Raw genomic sequence first — 19,265 nt, forward strand, 5'->3', positions numbered from 1 at the left:
CTACGTGGTTACAGTCACTTTGAGTCTATGTGAATCCTCTCCATACCACTGGCCACTGGATTGCTACTTTTCTTGGTCAGTAACTACATAGCACAATGAGTAAGCTTCACAGGTGTGAATGTTTTGTTTTGGTGACTATAGTTTTGTCAGTGTCTAGAACACCAGAGCCATTTAGTAAGTATTGAAGACATAAAATTTAATTCACAATCATATATACAAGTATAGGATGATGTCTTTTCTATTCCAAAGATATTTATCCTTAATGCCTGGCATAGAAAGAACTAATATTGGGTATGCACTGAGAAATGTTAACTCATTTTTAGTGTAAACTAATCTCATATATGCCCAAAAGAAACATAATTGTGAAAGTTGTGGTGTGGACACCACACAGAAAGTTCCTGATTATTTCTAACACAACTGCAGAAGTTTCTGTTATCACTAATTGGAAAAACAAAGCATATGATATACAAGAGCATTCACACGCAGTGCTATTTACAAGTTCATCTAGGAATAAAATAATTTCTTCCAAGTAAGTTTATAAGCTTTAAGGGGAAATAAAATTGGCATTGCCTGAAGATGGTAGGGTAGGTATGATTTTTCTATGTGTCATTCATAAGAAACAGCGCAGGGAAAGCAAATCAATTTTGAAGAATAACAGATAGCTTATGTAATTCTACTGCCACTGTTTATATGCCAGTTGTTTTAAGATAATACCACAGATGCTGTATAATTTGATTTCAAAACTCTTAGGCTTTTTAAATAAGTATTATTTCTTCTCATGCCTAAACTATCAGGATGCATTGTGTTTGGGTTCTGTTTTCTTGGGATTAACATGGAGCTAGCATGGACAAACTTTTGCAAAAATTAAACCTAACCAAATTTAATGCATGTTTATCTAGTATTGATCATGTGAGAAAATCTGGGCAAGTGGTAACCCAAATAAGATCTGGCCTAACTAACTCTGTACCCTGCAGTAAAGAAATCCATTTGATAAAAACATTTTAAAGGAAAGACCAGGCAATAGTTACAATTCAGGCCTTACAGTTGACTAAGATTCCTCACAGTAGAGAAAAATCACAGAGGTTTTTTAAAAAGTAGATGAAATTTAAACTGGGACTTTACAAATGAGATATTACACTCCAACTGCAGGTTAGATGTCAGTCTACTCACCCGTTAGTTGCACAACTAAAGCAAGCTTTCAGCCCAGTGACTGTGCTGGGACCTGGGATGTCCTGATGTGGGAACTGTTGTGGGAACTGTCTTGAACAGTTCCCACACAAATGTCCCAAACCATCTGTCAGTGTAGCACATCAATGCAAGTAAGACACAAGTACTACTGACAGCAATCAGTACAGAAGGAAAAGCGAGACCTAACACAGTCTTGGAGCCTTAGAGGTACTTTATCTCATCTTATATTTCAATATCTAAAGTTAAATCATTAGTTCATATTATGTAGACCAAACTCTATCCTTTAAAACTGTCTAGCAACTTAAGCGTTGCATTTATCCTGAAGCTAAAACCAGTATTTTTATTTATGTATGTTTCTTCCTTTCTTAATCCTTCCAGCAAAGCCATCTAGTATTATAATTCTCATTTTATAGAAGATAAACATGACAGATTTCAAAAAAGAAAATCACCAACATGCACATTAAGATGAGATTAAAAGAATTAGCCCCAAGTCTATTCAATTCTAATGTATTAATTAATGACTGTGCATGCTGCCATGCTTTGTATGGCTTCATGATTCAGTCTCTGCCTTGCTTCTTATTAAAAGGGCACCCTGTGTTTCCAGAATTCCTCTGTTCATAGAAGAGAACCAGGAATATTCATGAAATAATGAAGATATTGTGTGAAGGCCTGAGAACCCCCAGTGCTGTATGAAGAAGGCAGAGGAGACATGCAGTCCCATAGGCAAAGAGATCTTAGTGATGAGTAGTGATGAATCTAGCATTCCTCACCCCAAAGGAGCGTGTCAAGAATGCTAGGATTATCGTGCTCAAGGGCTAAGCTGGAGGAGAGAAGGAGGGAGGCAGAGCCTGTATTTTGGCCTTTTTCTATTCTTGACTGTGGGTTTCTTCAAGATGAATAAGTTGCCAGACTCTGGAGGAACATTAGATACCTCAGTCTATATCATTAGGTGAGGTTATCAGACACGGTGAATCCCTTTGCTTGTTGGACCACTTAATTATTGGGAACCATTGGCTTTCTTACAGCATCATTTACATCATGAGAGAACACCAGAAGCTTGAAAATGGCCTTTTCCCTTTTCCTCTATATGCTCATCACCAGCATAGACTGGACTCTCTATCCCTGTGAACATAAATACTTGAGAGGTTTTTGCCACATTAAAGTGGTGTGACAACAGGCCAAATCCTAGGCTAAACCCTTTCTGACACATGGCTAACTCAAAATGCACACAATTTCCTTCATAAGAAATTGAATGGAATTGTTCTACTAGTCAAATGAGAATGCACACCATTTTCTTCTTAAGAAATTAATGGAATCTTTCAACTAGTCAAGTGCCTAAAGTTGAGGTAACTGGTTGTTTGCAAATGTGACCAGAAGAATGGCTTCTGTCCTATCTGCCCATTTGTAAAATAATTTTGATTCTCTAGTCATCAAGAAATTGAGTTTATTTGCCCTCCTCTTGGAATCTCAGTGTGTTGGGCTCTGGCTATACCTTTAAGGGGCAGTCCCGAGAGGCCTGCCTCTTCTCCCTCCCTGGGGCTGTGTGGCTCTTAGCCACTCCTTTTCCCCCCAGGGTCCAAAACAGGAAAGGAGGCTCTGACCAGCCAGCCCCACCTTCCGCCTCAGCCACGTGTGTGTCAAAATGGCGCTGCCAGGCCCGGGGGGGGGGGGGGGGGGGGTGTCCTGTGGGCTGTGATCTCTGCCTCTGGGGGAAGTTCCATGACATCACTGTGATGGACAGCCCAGATCAGCCTATCACTATTGACTCTAGGTCCCTCCCCTTCCTGTTGCCATTACTGTCATATAAACCCCTCCCCTGAGTAAACCGGTGGGAGTTCCAGAAGCTTACCCTGAGACGCCTGCCATGTTCTGTGTCCTTCATTTCAGGAGCAGGAGGGGGGCATTCTTGCATCTACACACGGCCAAGGTTTGCACATTGGGCCGCACTCCAGCTTTCCGCCCAGTGGGATGGGGCAGAACACGCACTAGGGTGAAAGGGTTTCCAACATAATGGTGTCCTAATGTGGGGCGAGAAGCCCACGGGAAACATAGCTTTTTGAGCTACCGGCAAGCCCTTGGATCATGAATGGTATTTTACGGGTGTGTGTAGTTCCCCCCCATCAGTGCAATGATGAGGCAGAGCGGGGGCTGCACGCGAAGCGGGAAGGGAGCTGCGGGGAGCGGCGGGCCTAGCTGGCCCAAAGGCGCCCTCGCCTCGGAGCCGAGTGTGGGGCAGCAGAGGAGGCGGGAGGATGGCAGCGCCGTAAGGCACGGCGAGCGTGGAGAAGTTTGGCAGTGTGGGGCCCAGCATCCCACAGTTACCGTCGCCAGGGCTATGGGGGCAGGCGAGGGGGCGGCAAAGTGCGCATGGATTTCCCGGAGCATGGATTTCCCAGAACAATGCGGCCACCGCAGCGCAAAGTTCACCCCATGCCCCGGGACACGCGCCGCCACTGTCAGAGATGCTGCAGGGCTCGCATGTCTGAGCCTGGGGGGGAGGGGAAGAGGAGGGGGGCAGCGCTCAGACCGGCTGCAGCCTGGTGGCGCATGCCGCTCTTGGGCTGGCTTGCCCTTGTGCCCACTTCCTCCCCCGCTTCTGAGGCCTGGGAAATTTACTAGACTCACCTACATAATATCTGTTGGCTAACCTGCTTGAAAGAGAAAAAAGAGAAGGGTTTTAGGTTTTTGTTGTTAATGTTTCATAAATTTGGGAGAACAAAGGAAAGAGAAATGTCTTTATGTAAGCCTGAATCTGTGAAAATTTTTGCTTCCTAGGAAAGGTTTTTTTTTTTTTTTTTTTTAACCAACCACATGGTTCTAATAAATATGGGCAAAATAATATCATTTTGCCACTGGAATTCCAGAAAACTTACATGGCCAATCAAAAAAAACAATTTTAAGTGCTCAAACCTTGTGCACAACTGTTTGTCTATGTATGTCTGTCTGTCCACTTGTATGTGGATAAAAGCATATAAAATCTAGCATCATGGTTTAAGAATTACTGCCTCTTTAAGTACTACGTTAATTTGCTTAAGTTCCTTGTTAAACTTTCCCTTGCAGCTCATAGGTGGAGTTACAACAAGGAAAAACCCTAGGTTTTTAACCCAAATGGATTGTCTGAGGGGCAAGCAAATGTGTCTAAGAAAAACTCCAAAAGGTTCTAATATACAGCAATGAGTGATTTGACTGGAATCTCTAAAACTGCCCCTTGAGAGATACTAAGAATTGGAAAAGTTTTTTTTTAATGGTTAACAGGTTTATTTATCTGATGTGATTTGATTCCTATGCTATTTTTGCAATTTAGATATATTAAAAAGGCAATATGCTGAGACCGGATTTCTTGTGTTTGTAATTCTGGTGAACACTGTTGAAAGTACTTTTGTTGCAATTGTTTTGGATATCAGTCTAATGATTCAGGTATTAAATTCTATGTGCATACTGTGATGTAATAAGTAAGATTCCTATCTTAAGTTACATACAATCAGACAAGCATTGTAAAGTATATACATTAAACTAATGGGGATAAAAGTAAACTCTCAATAACTCTCTGTATGTAGAAAGAAATGGCAAAATGGGCTAACATTTCTCACTAATTTATTGGATAGCTGAATGGATAAATATTTCTAATTTTGTAATTGTGATTCTTGAATTAAGGAAAAATTGTCATTTGAGTTCAAAGGTTGTGCAGTAGCCTGGACTAGAAAAAAAAAAAAACACACAACAAAAACAGGCAGCCAGGTGGCTAGATGCCCCCTGGGTTCCAGAGTTTTTTTGGGTGCAAATAAGGCTGAGCCAAGGATGTAAAAGCTCCTACCTTTAACGGCTTAAAATACATTTCTAGATAAAAGATCTGAGCAGCCAGAGTACTCAGAGCAACCAACCAGGAAATACTGGAGGATTTCAAATATCTTTAAACAGTCTGTGTAGAATCATGCAGGAGGTGTGACAGCCTTTCCAGAGGACTCTCAGAGATGCTACTACAGCTTTGCCCAGATCCAACCCATCTCTACTGCGTGCCCCCACCACACATGGCTAATGAAGCCTGATGATCCAGGATGGAAGACACAGCCACTGGTGAAGCTGAAGCTTTTACATTGTTTTAACCCTTTGCCCTCGATTGTCATTTATTTGTGTTCTATTCCACTTTCCAGTAAGGTTAAATGATATGATTTGATAGCACATGAATCTCATTCATCTCATTCAGTCTGCTGTTCTCTAAGTGTAAACTCTGGTAAGGGTTTGTTGGTCAATTCTCAACAAGTTACAGGTGAGCTCTGTTCCTATTGTTCTCCTTGTTGCTTTAATTGGATATAAAAAGGGCTTTTATGGCTAGAACTCCTCGGATCACAGTTCAAAGCCAGCCCGGGCAGAAAATCTCTCTAAAAACTCCATCTCCCTATTAACCGGCAAAGAGCCGGGCTGGAAGCTTGGCTCAAGTGAACCAGAGAAACGCTGAAAGCTGCACCGTGGCTCAAGTGGTAGAGTGCTAGCCTTGAGCAGAAGTGCTCAGGGACAGTGCCCAGGCCCTGAGTTCAAACCCTGTGAATGCCGATGGGAGCATGCCATCCCAGCAAGAAGTACCTGGACTCCTGGGACTCAGCCAGTCCAGGAAACAGGGATATGGAGAGGAGTAAGAGGAGAATGATGTCACATCCTAAATGGAGTCGACTTGTCTCACCCTTTCAAAACTAATCAGAGCTGGGAGATCAGGAGGAATAGTTGTACCAAATGCCCATACCTGTCAGTTTTCCTTTTCCTGCCAGTTGTATATATGTATATATATTTATTTTAGCCTCTGACTGGCTACTCCAAACCGGACCACTATCCCTAAATACTTCCTTCAGCTATCCCTCCTTCCTTATAATTGGCCACAATTGGGTTTATGTTCTGAATGGAACTTTTCTGGCTTATGCCAAGGGTATGTTCTCCTATGCCATTCACGTTAACTAGCCCTGTGAACTTGTCAGCCTTTTGCCTGACCTTTTCAAAAGTCTCTTTTAACAGAATAACATCCCTCACTGAGGTCACCACCTGGGAACTTGCAGTTCAAGGCCATCATCTTTCTACACTGCTGTGCCCAACGCAGATCTGGACCCTGGAGGCCCCAGCCCTAGGAGCTTCCCGATGTGCCCAAGCTACAGGAGCTGGCCAGAGGAGACCATGACACCCTCTGGCCCTAATAACCATTCTCATAGTAATGATGAGGACTTTTACCAACCAAACTGGACGGTACCAGGCATATCAGGGGCCCCTGACTACTTCGCCCCCTTTCAGCAGGAAGTAGTTCCAGAAGAAATGACCTTCACTGATACTCCCAGCCTGGTGCCCTCCTCTGTCATTAATTAAAAGAAAAAGTGGGGGGAACAGCCCCCATGACCAGTTAAGGACAGCTATGCTCACATTAAATATCTTAAATTTACACAAAAAATAAAATTTAAATCTCTGCAAATCAGTACAGGAAGGAGCCTTGTATGTGCCTTTCCCGACTGGGGAATTAAGCCCAGAGCACTCGCTCTGGAGAAATGTCTTCTCCTTGTTCTCTCTAGGAAAACAGAGACCGTGATGGATTTCTTCCTGCTCTTCCATGGAAAAAAACGGAAAGCCTGCCTGTGTACATCAGCGGTGGACCAGCGCCGGCCCTGCTTGCTTCCTGGACTTTGCCTGTCTTTCTGGCGCAATGTTTTGCTGTGGCAATATTGCCTGCAGCCTCACAAAAAACTGGAATGGAGTATGATTACCTTGTCGTTTCCCTTTTGTCTCTCCCCTGCTGCTAAACTTAGGGATCCCAGTTGGAGGGAAATAGGAGTTGAGGTTTTTGACACCTTGCCTCAATGCTTATGATCAAATGTTTATAAGATAGGCATAAGGGTTTAGCACCTTGCCTCAATACTTATGATAAAATGTTTTACTAACCACATGTGTTAAGTTACCAGCACCTTGGCTGCTGTGGACCACCAGAGTCGCCAAAGCTTGAACCTGCTTCTACCTCACCGCCAGAAGAGGGGAATGCTGTCTACATTGTCTTGAGTGGTGCAAAAACAGGATAAGAACTCCAATTTCTCCGGACTGAGCCAAATGGGTGGCCCCTTCACTTACCCCCCCCTTGTGGAAGAGGCCCCACATATATCTTATGTCAACATTTGCTTCATGTCTACATACGTCTTATGTTTACAGCACCCCCTGCTATTTTAAAAAACAGAAGGGTGAGATGTTGGGCTCTGGCTATACCTTTAAGGGGCAGTCCTGAGAGGTCTGCCTCTTCTCCCGCCCTGGGGCTGTGTGGCTCTTAGCCACTCCTTTTCCCCCGGGTCCAGAACTGGAAAGGCGGCTCTGACCAGCCCTAACCTTCCGCCTCAGCCACGTGTGTGTGTCAAAATGGCGCTGGGCCAGGCCCAGGGGACGGTCCTATGGGCTGTGATCCCACCACTGGGGGAAGTTCCGTGACATCACTGTGATGGACAGCCCAGATCAGCCTATAACTATTGACTCCAGGTCCCTCCCCTTCCTGCTGCTATTACTGTCATATAAACCCCTCCCCTGAGTAAACCGGTGGAAGTTCCAGAAGCTTACCCTGAGATGCCTGTGTGTTCTGTGTCCTTCATTTCAGGGGCAGGAGGGGGGCGTTCTCGCATCTACATACTGCCAAGGTTTGCATATTGGGCCGCACTCCAGCTTTCTGCCCGGCGGGACGGGGCGAAAAATGTGCGAGGGTGAAAGAGTTCCCGACATCAGTGTTGTTTGAATTTGCATTTCTTTTGTGGACAGTGATGTAGAGCACTTTTTCATGTGACTCTTGACCATCCTTATTTCCTCTTCAGAGAAGTTTCTTTTTAGGTCATTAGTCCATTATTACAGGTGTGAGCCACCAGTGCCCAGCTTGGAAAAATCTTAAAACAACCACTGTTCAATAGCCTGGCTACCCTACTGGAAAGTACGAGGTCATAAGGAAAAGAACTAAGGTATCTTAGCTGATACCCAGAACTTACTGTCACATATTGTCTGGCCCCAATTTATAATTGCTGGTGGATTCAAAACTTCTCTCTCAGTTAGCTACTGATGCTTGTAAGCATACTATAGAACATGGTGCCATCAAACAACATTGGTATCTTTTGCTACTACCAGTCTATGGCTATAATGTGTCTACACATTGATGTAACTGCTTTCAATTAGAAAGTCAGCTAGGGACTGTGCTCAGCTGGCTCCACTGGGATCTTTGCTCTATCTACTATTTTATCTCAATATAGAAGGAGTCTCTAAGGCCTCAAGACTTATGTTCTTGCCCATACTGTCTATCAAAGAAAGTCACAAGCCAACCCAGATTAGAGGTAGAGAAAGAAAATCCCTCTCACCACAGGAGTATAAAGATCACATTGAAAAGGGTTATGGGCAGTAGAAAGCATGCTGTATTGGAGTCATCATTAAAATAATCTATCACAGTTGGCAAAATCTGAAAAGCTATTCTGAGCATTTTATCAGAAATAATGATATTGCAGCGTTCATAAGGAAATAGAAAGATGTGGAAAAATTATATTAAGTGAAGTGAGCCAGACCTAAAGAAAGATAGGTTGTATGTTTTCCCTCATTTGTTGTAACTAGAATATGCCTATACAATCTACAAGTAAACAAAAGAAAAAAATGCACTGAGACTAGATAAAATATACTGGACCCTAGACATATGCAGTGAAACCAAAGGTAGATATTTGTAGAAAAAATCACAAAGGGTCAAGAGCCATATGCATATTATCATTTAAAATGATGTTTATAGAAGCAAACTCAAGGCAAAGAAAACAAGAGTTTGTTTTTTTCTTTTCTCCATTGTTGCTATTTTTGTCTTCTGTACTTTCTGTCTTGTATGTAAGTTGATCTGTTTGGGGGAGGGTTAAGGGGGCACACAGAAATGGTGGGACAAAGAATGAACAAATGCAGCAGTGATACTAGACACTATGTTGAAAATCAGCTATACAACTTGTGAGCGCTGCGGGGGGTGGGGGGGGAGGCAAAGGGAGAGAAAACCTGGGAGAAAACAAGGGAAAGGTGACACTGTTCAAAAAGAAATGTACTCATTACCTGACTTAAGTAACTGTAACCCCTCTGTACATCAGTTTTACAATAATAAACAAAAATGAACAGGTATGCAAGGGTGCCTTAGATGTCCTAGTAAGTATGCATAGCCACGACAAGTTAAAGACTCGGGATGAATCTTATATTAACTCCTTCTAATACCTTCGTTATTGGATGCAAAAAAAGTTGCATAGTCAACAACTGGGGTTGAAACTGAAGCTCTTTATCTTCCCATACCAATCCTCTTTGGACAGGGAGCAAACATTGTACTTCTACCATTCTTAGGGCATTTTACCAACAAAAATAAAAATCTCCCCTCCAATCACAGTCCCAGAATCCTTGTCAAAAGCAACGTGTGGGTAGTCACCACCAATCACAGCAGTTATATGACATGAGACTCACAGGCCACCCTTGTACTAATGTCTGAACCACAAACATGTTTAAGGATCCCTGATAAAGAACAGAATAAAACATTGCACAGTGAAACATTCTGGAGGTAACACCATGATTTTATTTGTTGCTACATTTTTATTCAAGATAAACTGAATTCTATAAGTTCAATTTTTTTCTCAATAAGAAAAGTAATGGAAAATGGCACTGTGCTGAAAGTGGTAGAATGCTAGTCTTGTGCAAAAGAGCTCAGGAGCAGTACCCAGGCCCTGAGTTCAAGCCACAGGATCAACAAAGGGGAGGGAGGGAAGAGGGATTGAGAGAGAGAGAAAGAGAGAGAGAGAATGGTTGTTTAAAAAATTGTAAGGCATTTCCATACTAAGTTGGAAACATTTAACTGTAGAATCATGATAGAAATAGAACTGTACTGATTCTGATTATTAAGCAAGGAAACAGAATATTATTCCCATAAGTGTTCAGACTTGATCCCATTTGTTTTTCTATATCTGATCTATTTTAGAGATTCAAAACATAAAAGTCACCCAAACAAATCAAATCATCAAAATATCATTGACTTTGATAATTCATTGGCATGAGTATACATGAAAACAAAGTAAAGCAGTATCAAAGAAAATGATACAGAATTACTCATTCTTTGCAACTAATAAAATACAGTTTTTTATTCATTTCTACCAGAAATATTTATGTAGTTTTGGATCTGTATGTCATAAGAAAAATTTTAGACTGTATTGTGGACTGAACAGACCATTCATTATTTGCTCTACCAAAATATTCCCAGTCCTTGAAAAAAAATTGTGGTATTAAGAATTGATCTCAGGGTTACAAGTATTTTTAGCAGGAGTTCTACAATTAAGCTACATCTCCAGTTCTGTTTTCATCTTCCTAATTTTATTTTGATACAGAGTCCTGCTAGGTAGCCCATCCTGGTCTTGAATTTGGCATACTCCTGTTTGAGCTTCTGGTGTACATGGGATTATAGACATGTTCCACTAAACAGCCTTCTTGAAAATGTTTAAATGTAATTTTTTTAAAAAAACTTAATGCATCTTGAGAAAAAAAAAGAAGGGCCTCTGAGCTAATTTTTAAGAGAAGAACGATTTTATCTGATGTAAAGAGCATAGTTGTCAAGCTCTTAATCAAAGTCGGTAGCATCTAAAAGAAAAGCTACTCTTCACAATTTAGTGCTTTAGTACATTTCCATACCTGAAAGGTAGAAGTATTACCCTCTCCTCAAATTAAGTAGTAAAATTCTGAAAATGCAAAGCTGCCAGTTTGGATCACACCTTTCTTCACTGGATATTAACAAACCCATTTCAGTAACTCAATGTACTGTGCATGGGGTATTCATCAACCATAAGCACTCATGGCAAGGATGTAATCTTAGGCAAATTTGATTTGTAGAATATGATAAAATCCAGAACTGTATGATTAAGATGATCTGAGCACTAGGTTCACACTGGATTTCAAGGCCAGTAGCTCACCAATATCTATTTTCATGTTTTGTCCTGTGGCATCCTCTGGAACAGAGAGATATAGGGATTCTTTAGTCATTTGAAAAAGAAACGCCAGGAATCCATATCTAGGTAGGATCCCCATGCCAACCTCTCAACTTGTCCAATGACCTGAATGGTCCAAGGTGAGATCACATTCCCAGAAAGATATCTCAAGGAAGAAAGACAGGAGCATGCAGCCAGGCAGTATTCTGGCAGAGTCATCTGTTTAAATTTCATATTTTTCCATGAGTATTTCAAGACAAAGGAATCCTATATTGACTGACATACAAGCTAATATTAAGCTAAGTAGATGGAAAAGAAGAAAATAGTAAGGAGAAAGAAACAACATGTACAACACTTACTTGCTGCCTGCAATGTCCTAGTGATAGCTTTAGGTAGGGTATATCACCTCCCACTCAGTTTTCCAGATTCAGATGGTGAGGACAAAAATGTTCAAACTATATATCCAAGATCAAGTACTTACTAGGTGAAAAAACAGGCTGAGGTCCTATGGTACAATTGCCCATGTTATTTTAATGACTCTTAAAGATACAAAGGTTTTCATGAACATATTGCAGTATTTACCACAGTGGCAATGCCAGATCAGTTTGTCATTTTACTGAAAAAAACAATTTGCAGTCTGAAGACATTGGACATGATATGGTAAAACAGCTTTCTTTATTGTAGTACTCATTGGGATTTTTAACGGGCTAATGTGCTTTAAGTGCTCAGAAGAAACAATTTAGCACTACACAGTATTTATTGATCAACTTATTATTATTATTTGAAGATCAAATGCACCAACAAATGATCCTTAGGATATGTAATCATTATTTCCAAAAGTTTCAGAGATGCCTGACATTTTCTGCTTTTAAAATATAACCTGAATAAATGCCCTAAATAATAATACAGGAAGACATGGGCACTGGTGGCTCATGCCTGTAATCCTATCTATTCAGGAGGCTGTGATCTGAGGATTGTGATTCAAAGCCAACTTGAGCAAGAAAAGTCCATAGGACTCTTATCTTCAATTAACCACCAGAAAACAGGAAGTGGTGCTGCAGATCAAGGTGATAGCATTAGTCTTTAGTGAAAAAGCTCAGGGACAGCACCCTAGCTCTGAGTTCAAGCTCCAGGACTGACAAAATAATAAAATAAAAATAAATAACAATAATATAGGAACAAGGAAGAAGGTATTCTTCTGCCTTGAAAGTGCCAAGAAGTTGAGCATTAAGATACATTGGATGATACATGGAAGTCATAGGTGGAAAATAATTCAGGTTATTGCTATAGCTAAGCATGCAGTAGGATTCTGCCTTCTGGAAACCTGTGGTCCAATGGAACTCAGAGTTGTGAGCAAATATGACAAATGCACCTCCAGGCCTGTGTCCCTAAGTTCCATGGCACTCTGGATTGGCCTAGTATTCTGGGTCCTGCTTAAAGTTGAGCAGGAAGCTCTCTGCTCTGTCATCAGAGTGAATGGAGCAAGTTTACTTCTAACTAGGTTTTACCTCTTTCCTAACTCCAACTGACTTATGGTACGTTCTTAGAATGGGATGGTAAAGAGGTTTCTGAGGCCCTGATAGGGATCAAGAGAGAAGAATAGGGAAATTTATTAGTTTTGGCTGCCATAAGGGAGGGATGAATATTAGCTTGCATGCCAAGTATCTGCCATTCTTCAATTATAAAGCAATAAAAATATTTTCTCAAGGATTCCCTCTCCCCTTTTCTTAATGATATAGAAGTCATTTCTGGGTCTTGCAATGTCTCTGGGTAACCATTATGAAAATCTATTATTATTGTTATTCTCCTAGAGACAGACAGAAGTGTATGGCATTTAGATAATTCTGGTTAGGAGACTACTGAAAGGGAAAATTAACTGTCACTCAAAAGTCTATCCATGATGTATAAACACGGGAATGGGAGGATAACAAATATGAAAACGTTATAAAAATGCTCTTAGGAGTTAAGAGTTGGAGAAATGTTGAAATAGAACAAATAACATGTACTTACAGGCTGAGAAAAAAATTTAAGAATCATCCCAACTGGGTTATTTTTTAAACTACAGATGCTATGCTCTAGTATAAAAATCACCTCCAAAAGCTTGTAAAGAAAAACTCTTTAAGTCTAGCATAGAATAGAAAATAATATTAAGCATTTGTAATTCACTGTAAATTCTCTATAAACTCACTGGTAAATTACACGTAACACAAATAATTGATAACAACCAATCATGTGCATACTTTCATTGTACCAGTATGTAAATGAGGAATGGTCTGAGATACCAGGACATGAATGGGCAAAGAGAAATAATGCCCAATCTCTGACACAACCAGAATTCTCGCAAAACAACATTCCTCAGGTTCTGAAACAGATGTGGATTCCAAATTTAGGTTTGCCTATTTCACTCAAAAGTCACTAAACATTGTTGTTTCCATTAGATTTTCAATATACTTGACCAAGTTAAAGGAGCAACCATTGGAACAAAAACATAGAAGGAAAAAAAATAGAAAAAGAGGACAAAAGGAAAATAGAGGAAGGTATATTTAGCAGATAACTATTCTTGGAAGTTAATACATCCCTACGAGCAAGATCAACTACCTTCTCCTTATCTGACGTAGAATCTTACTTTAGAACTTCAATAAATGTTTGGTTAAAGAAGAAACCATATGAAGCTTTATTCACTGTTTAATTGTGTAAATAATTCATGAATAATTTTTTCAGTGTTTCAGAAATAGTGTTGGGTTCACAGATCAGTAGATATATCAGTAGTCAACTTACTCAAATGCAATAATTGAGAAATACACATTTAACTCTACAAAAATAAAGAATAAATTTCTAATCTAAAAGAGACCTAGTTTAAGGCATAGGAAATAAAATGGAAATAGTCTTTAGTTTCACTTGCCAAGGTCAAAGTTCATTCCTATTGAATGGAAAATTTGTAGACCATTAATTCCAGAAAATCTGAAGATTTTTTTGCTATGTTCTTTAATGAAAAGGATGAAATCTCTTCTGTGACAAATATTAATGTTGATAGAAAAAAATTCTGTATTTCAAAAATATGAAAGCGAGCCTTAATTATGCTAATTTGTCTTTCTCATGGAATTTAAATCAACGCCCACCCTACCCCCAGTTTCAGTCATCCATGAGCTAGCAAACTAAATGATGTGAGAATATTTTGTAGTGACAGGTATTCCACAAGTGTTTCATGAGCTTTTTAAATAAATGGCTGAATCAAAAGCTATAAAACCAAAAATTTGAAAGATGAAGCCAAAATACTTTTGAGAACTTCATGTTTTTTATATATTCACTCAATAAATACTTATTAATGGAATGCCATCTACCTGACGAGACTATACCACAACTTGGCAAACCCTTCCTTTCTCTTCCTTTCCAAAGGTGTATATTTCATACAAGGAGCAGAAAGAAGGCAAGAAACACATCAAAATGAAGAACAAAGATGCAATGACTAGGGAATGAGTTTGTTGCATTCAGCAGGAGGGAGAACCTTGGTGGGTGGTCTGCATTTATCCCACCTATGTGGAAGCTGCTGATCTATTTCAGGCCTTTGGGAAGTGGAAGTTTGTAACCAAAGTCTTTGTTCTCTTTTAGAAATATCACTCTATAGGCTAAGTAGAATGTAACAATGTAATTTATTAGATAAGGGGTGCAGTATCATGGAGTTCATCAATAAGTTTCCTTTCCTTCTTGAATTTACAGATCCCCAGAAACAACTGAAATAGATTTCTCTAACCTGAGTGCACAGATAGGCTTCAGGATTTTGTATGAATTATCTAAAATTGTTGGCAAAATGATGGAGGGGGGATGTGTATGCATTTGCATTCATCATTTTCCAATGATCTACATTTTGGAAATCATTCTTAGTCTTCATATCCCAATCACGACTTACTCACATAAAATAATACACACACACACACACGTTCACAGATACACACATTCACACACACAAAAATCACATACTGCAGTGAAGCTCAGTGGTAGATCATGTGCTTAGTATGGGTGAGGTCTTGGTATGTGTGAGATTATAAAGGTCCGACAATCCCCAGCAAGGTTAGCAAAATTATTTTCAAATAAGCCTCCATCCCCACAATGAGCAATAGGCTCTGGCTTTTGTTCATTATCCCTTGGAATTTAACAGGCCCATTCCTCAAAAGTAAGAAAAAAATGTTTGTTCTGTGTCTCAGCCACGTGCTATCTGTCATTCATGAGCTGAACCCTGCTCAAAAGACAAACAAAAGATTTCTAAATGGCATCACATTAAAGTCATTTTAATCTGATTCAGCAGTGAACAATTTAAGACATGTCTCTTCTAACAAAAGACAGCTGGACACATAAATGATCGTGCACTCCATTCAAAATTAAAGAATAGGCTAAATAATTTACAACAATAAAAATGCAGAAAATTCTACCAAGAAAAAGGAAAACCAAGTAGCTCTCAGCACTAAAAGAAATAATGATTTTCAACTTTTGTTTCCAAAACAGGATGCAAAAGATCTTAATGTCACTTTGGTAGCTTCCAGTATAGAATTAACTTAATCTGGCAGCCTCTAAAAACAAAGCTGCAATTCACTGGGGGGAAAAAATCAACAGTGAACTGCATTTCTAGGGTGTAGAGAAAACAGATTTTTTCCAGACAGTGACCTCAAGGCAAATATAATTCAGCATTTATGACTGAGTTTCTAAGGCTTGCAAAAGAAAAAATAATTATTTGTTCTTTTCATATGCTTCAATATTTCTTCGAATAAAGTGAACTGCCAATAACAAAGGTCTGACATCTTTGGAGCAATAATAGTAGAAGAATACATTGACTTGATGGAGAGTTTCAAAGAAGGAAGTTCTGGGAACTTGAGTTGCTTTCTCCTATATCTTTCTTCCCTAGCATCTTCTAGCCAAAGTTAGATAAGTATTTGTATCTACTTCATTAGAGCTTTCCATCCAAATATATTGGCTAACAAAAATAGCAATGCTGAAAACCTAACAATACTAACTAATATTTAGTAGTAATATTTCATACCATAAAGTAAAACCTAAACAAATGGTAATTTTTTAAAGAAGTCAACGGAAATGAATTACATATAAAGGGTTCCTTTCTTCAATATTATCTTCTTTGCAAACCTTATGCTAACATGAGATTTTAATACAGTTTCATTAACACCTTTGTTATTGTTTATTCATTCCACATGGAAAATTTCACCTCTGCTTCTTGACATTTCACTCACCCATCCACCCACCTCCATTTCTTCCTTTGATCCCTGTCTGTATTTCTTTTTTCATCCTAAACTAAAAATCATTTTCCATCAGGGTCTAGGAACTAATGCTCTTATTATCTTTACTTTTTCCTTTATAATCCTAACTCTGTGAATTGTAAAATCCTAATTCTGAACAATTAAGAAGCTTTACATGCAAAATGAAAACCAGGAAAACATTTCACTCATTTACATTTATTTACAATTTGCAATTCTTCACCCCGATGTCATATTTAGATAGTAGTACTGAAAATGATATGGTTTGTGTGCTGTTTTAATCAGCAGACCAATAATCCAAAAGATTCCTAAAAATAACCATCTTGATCACAAGAGAAGTTGAAGTGCATTTTATATATGTGAAAGCAAATACTTAAGCATGCCTAAAAAGAGAAAACTGTGGAAACAAAACAGATGTCCTGGCAACTCCATAATAAATTTACATTTGCGTATCATCAGAATTCTAAAACCCACTCCTAGTTTCCTCATGCTCACATATTAAAAGCACATATCTGCTAGCAATAGTTTTGTAGCATGGGGAATCAGGCATTGGTCTCATCAGCCCACCTGTTGCCCATTCACATCAACTTTGCCATCACTATTGAAAAGAAATTGCTTCATTCCTCACACCCATTGCTTTACCTAGTGGCATAACATCCTTACTGCTGGCTAAATGTTCTTGCAAGAGACTGCAATCTTAACTATGATGTCATCTATTATAGAAAGTCCAATACTATTAATGTTTCTACACTGTGAAAAAGACACTCTTATGTAGAATCTCACTTTAGTTTACAAAGGGGAAAATAAAAGCAATTCAAATTGCCAGGAATTTTATATTTTCAATATCACTGGTAGCCCTATAGCCATAATAATGGTTAGGTAAAATACAGACCACTGCCTCTGGAGCCATACTATCTAATGAAACATGGTACAATGACAGAAATAATCATACCCATTTAATAATTATATTTAAACCTTACATTATAATTTTAATATCCCCTTGTAACTTCTAACCATGTATAATTTTAGCTATTAATTTGAAACCAGGAGCATAAGATACCAGAGAATGGTAGGAACTGGGGCAAAATGAGACACGTGACCCCCAAGGGAAGTTGCCACACCTTAGCTATTTGTTCATATAGAATTTCTGGATGTACTCTCCTTGCAACTAACTTCTCACAACTATAGGCAGCTCTTATTTCCCATGGTTCAAATGTGTATAAATTTTAGTTGCCACAATTTAGCTAAGTAATACCAGTATGATTCAAATTTTGCTCATCAATGACTATAAAAGAACTTTATATATAATGTATATATGGTATATAAATATTAACATATAATTAATATAACATATTACAATAATGTATATTATTATATTTATATTATACATATTATAGGTATGGTATATAATATTCTCTACAGGAAGTGTGTGAAGATAACTCCTATTATCACACTGACCAGATTTGGGAAAAACAAAGTGAACATGTATTGTGTTCCCCAAATAGCTTAATTGAAAAATTCGTGCTACCAATCCTCCTGACCTCTGAGTACATCATCAACCTTGCCTGTTTAGCATACATTTTTAACATCAAATGTTTCCTTGCTCATCACAGTGATGAGGCATATATAATGGGTACCATCCACCCTGTACCCGTCTCTTATTCCACATGGAAGATGAATAGCAAGCATAAGCATAATTCCTGCCAGAATCATTTTAAAACAACAGACGAAATGCATATATCACTGTTGCTTTTCCCTCCCAATGCTGTGCTATCAGCCCTTTCTACAACATATTCTCTACCAGTCTAAAAGCTCTTTAAAAAAGAGAGGCCTTGTCTTGTTCATGTCTTATCTAAAGAGAAGCATCAGAGACATAACCACGGCATCAAGTACCCCTTCTTCCCCCACTCCTCATCTGTTTGTATTCTTCAGTGCTAGAACTGGAGTGTCCATATAAGCTCACTTATTTCGTATCAACCCCGTAAAGTGAAATGAAGGAAGGAATAAAAAATGTCTAGCTGTCAAACATATCATAGTGGATGGATACAAATCTCTCCTTAACATTAATAGGTGAGTGGTAGACAGCTGTGTGGGGGTTTGGGTAGATTGAATAAATTATATTTATGTAACTTATTTAAATGACATTTGAAAGGAATTGATGTCTGATTAAGAAATGAATTATGGTAAGAACTATATGTTTTTCAGTAGGAAGAATAAAATAGCCATTACTCTCCAAGACAATTCATATTCACAAACATGACACTTTCCTTTACTGTCTTCCTTTTCCTAAGTTTTACCCTCTAATAAATCTAAAGATGAGAATTCTTCCTGCAGAAGAACTCCCTGGGCCCAGCTACCATTTGCTCAACAGCAAGATGGAGGCGTCTCACTTCACAGCAGCATGTGTGAAAACAGCTTGGGAGTTTTGTTGAGAATAAGCTCAAGATGAGTCAACAGAGAAATGTTGTTTGTAGGAAACACATTTTATCTCAGACTGCGAATGCAAGTCTGGCATTGAGTCCAGGGAGGGGATTTCTCACTCTGATCTTGTTGGCAGGGCCATTCATGTAGTCTTCTGTCAGCTTGGGGAGCCACAAGGGAGAGCCTATAGCACATTCGAAAAAGGGATCAGCATAGCTGAGGAAAATCAAACAAATGGAAATGAGAGAACAAGGGCTAAGCCTTGGAAAGCCTATTATCTTGGGAAGTGGAGAAGTTGCAGAATAATAAACTAGCAAATGGAAGGACAAATTTGAATCCAAAACATGGAGTTTAGGAGAGACTCACATTCTAAATTCAAATTCCAATCCCACCACTTTCTGACATTTGACTTTGGAAAAATGAGCTC

At 39.1% G+C, this 19,265-nt stretch overlaps 1 protein-coding gene across 4 annotated transcripts in view; it reads right to left on the bottom strand.

The window, feature by feature from the left end:
• The window catches only part of Fhit (fragile histidine triad diadenosine triphosphatase), a 1,290,154-nt gene that overhangs the window by 245,778 nt on the left and 1,025,111 nt on the right, over positions 1–19,265 (bottom strand). The gene's annotated exons all lie outside the window — the stretch shown is intronic.

Source organism: Perognathus longimembris, chromosome 10 (assembly GCF_023159225.1).
Source record: "Perognathus longimembris pacificus isolate PPM17 chromosome 10, ASM2315922v1, whole genome shotgun sequence".
Taxonomy (NCBI): domain Eukaryota; kingdom Metazoa; phylum Chordata; class Mammalia; order Rodentia; family Heteromyidae; genus Perognathus; species Perognathus longimembris.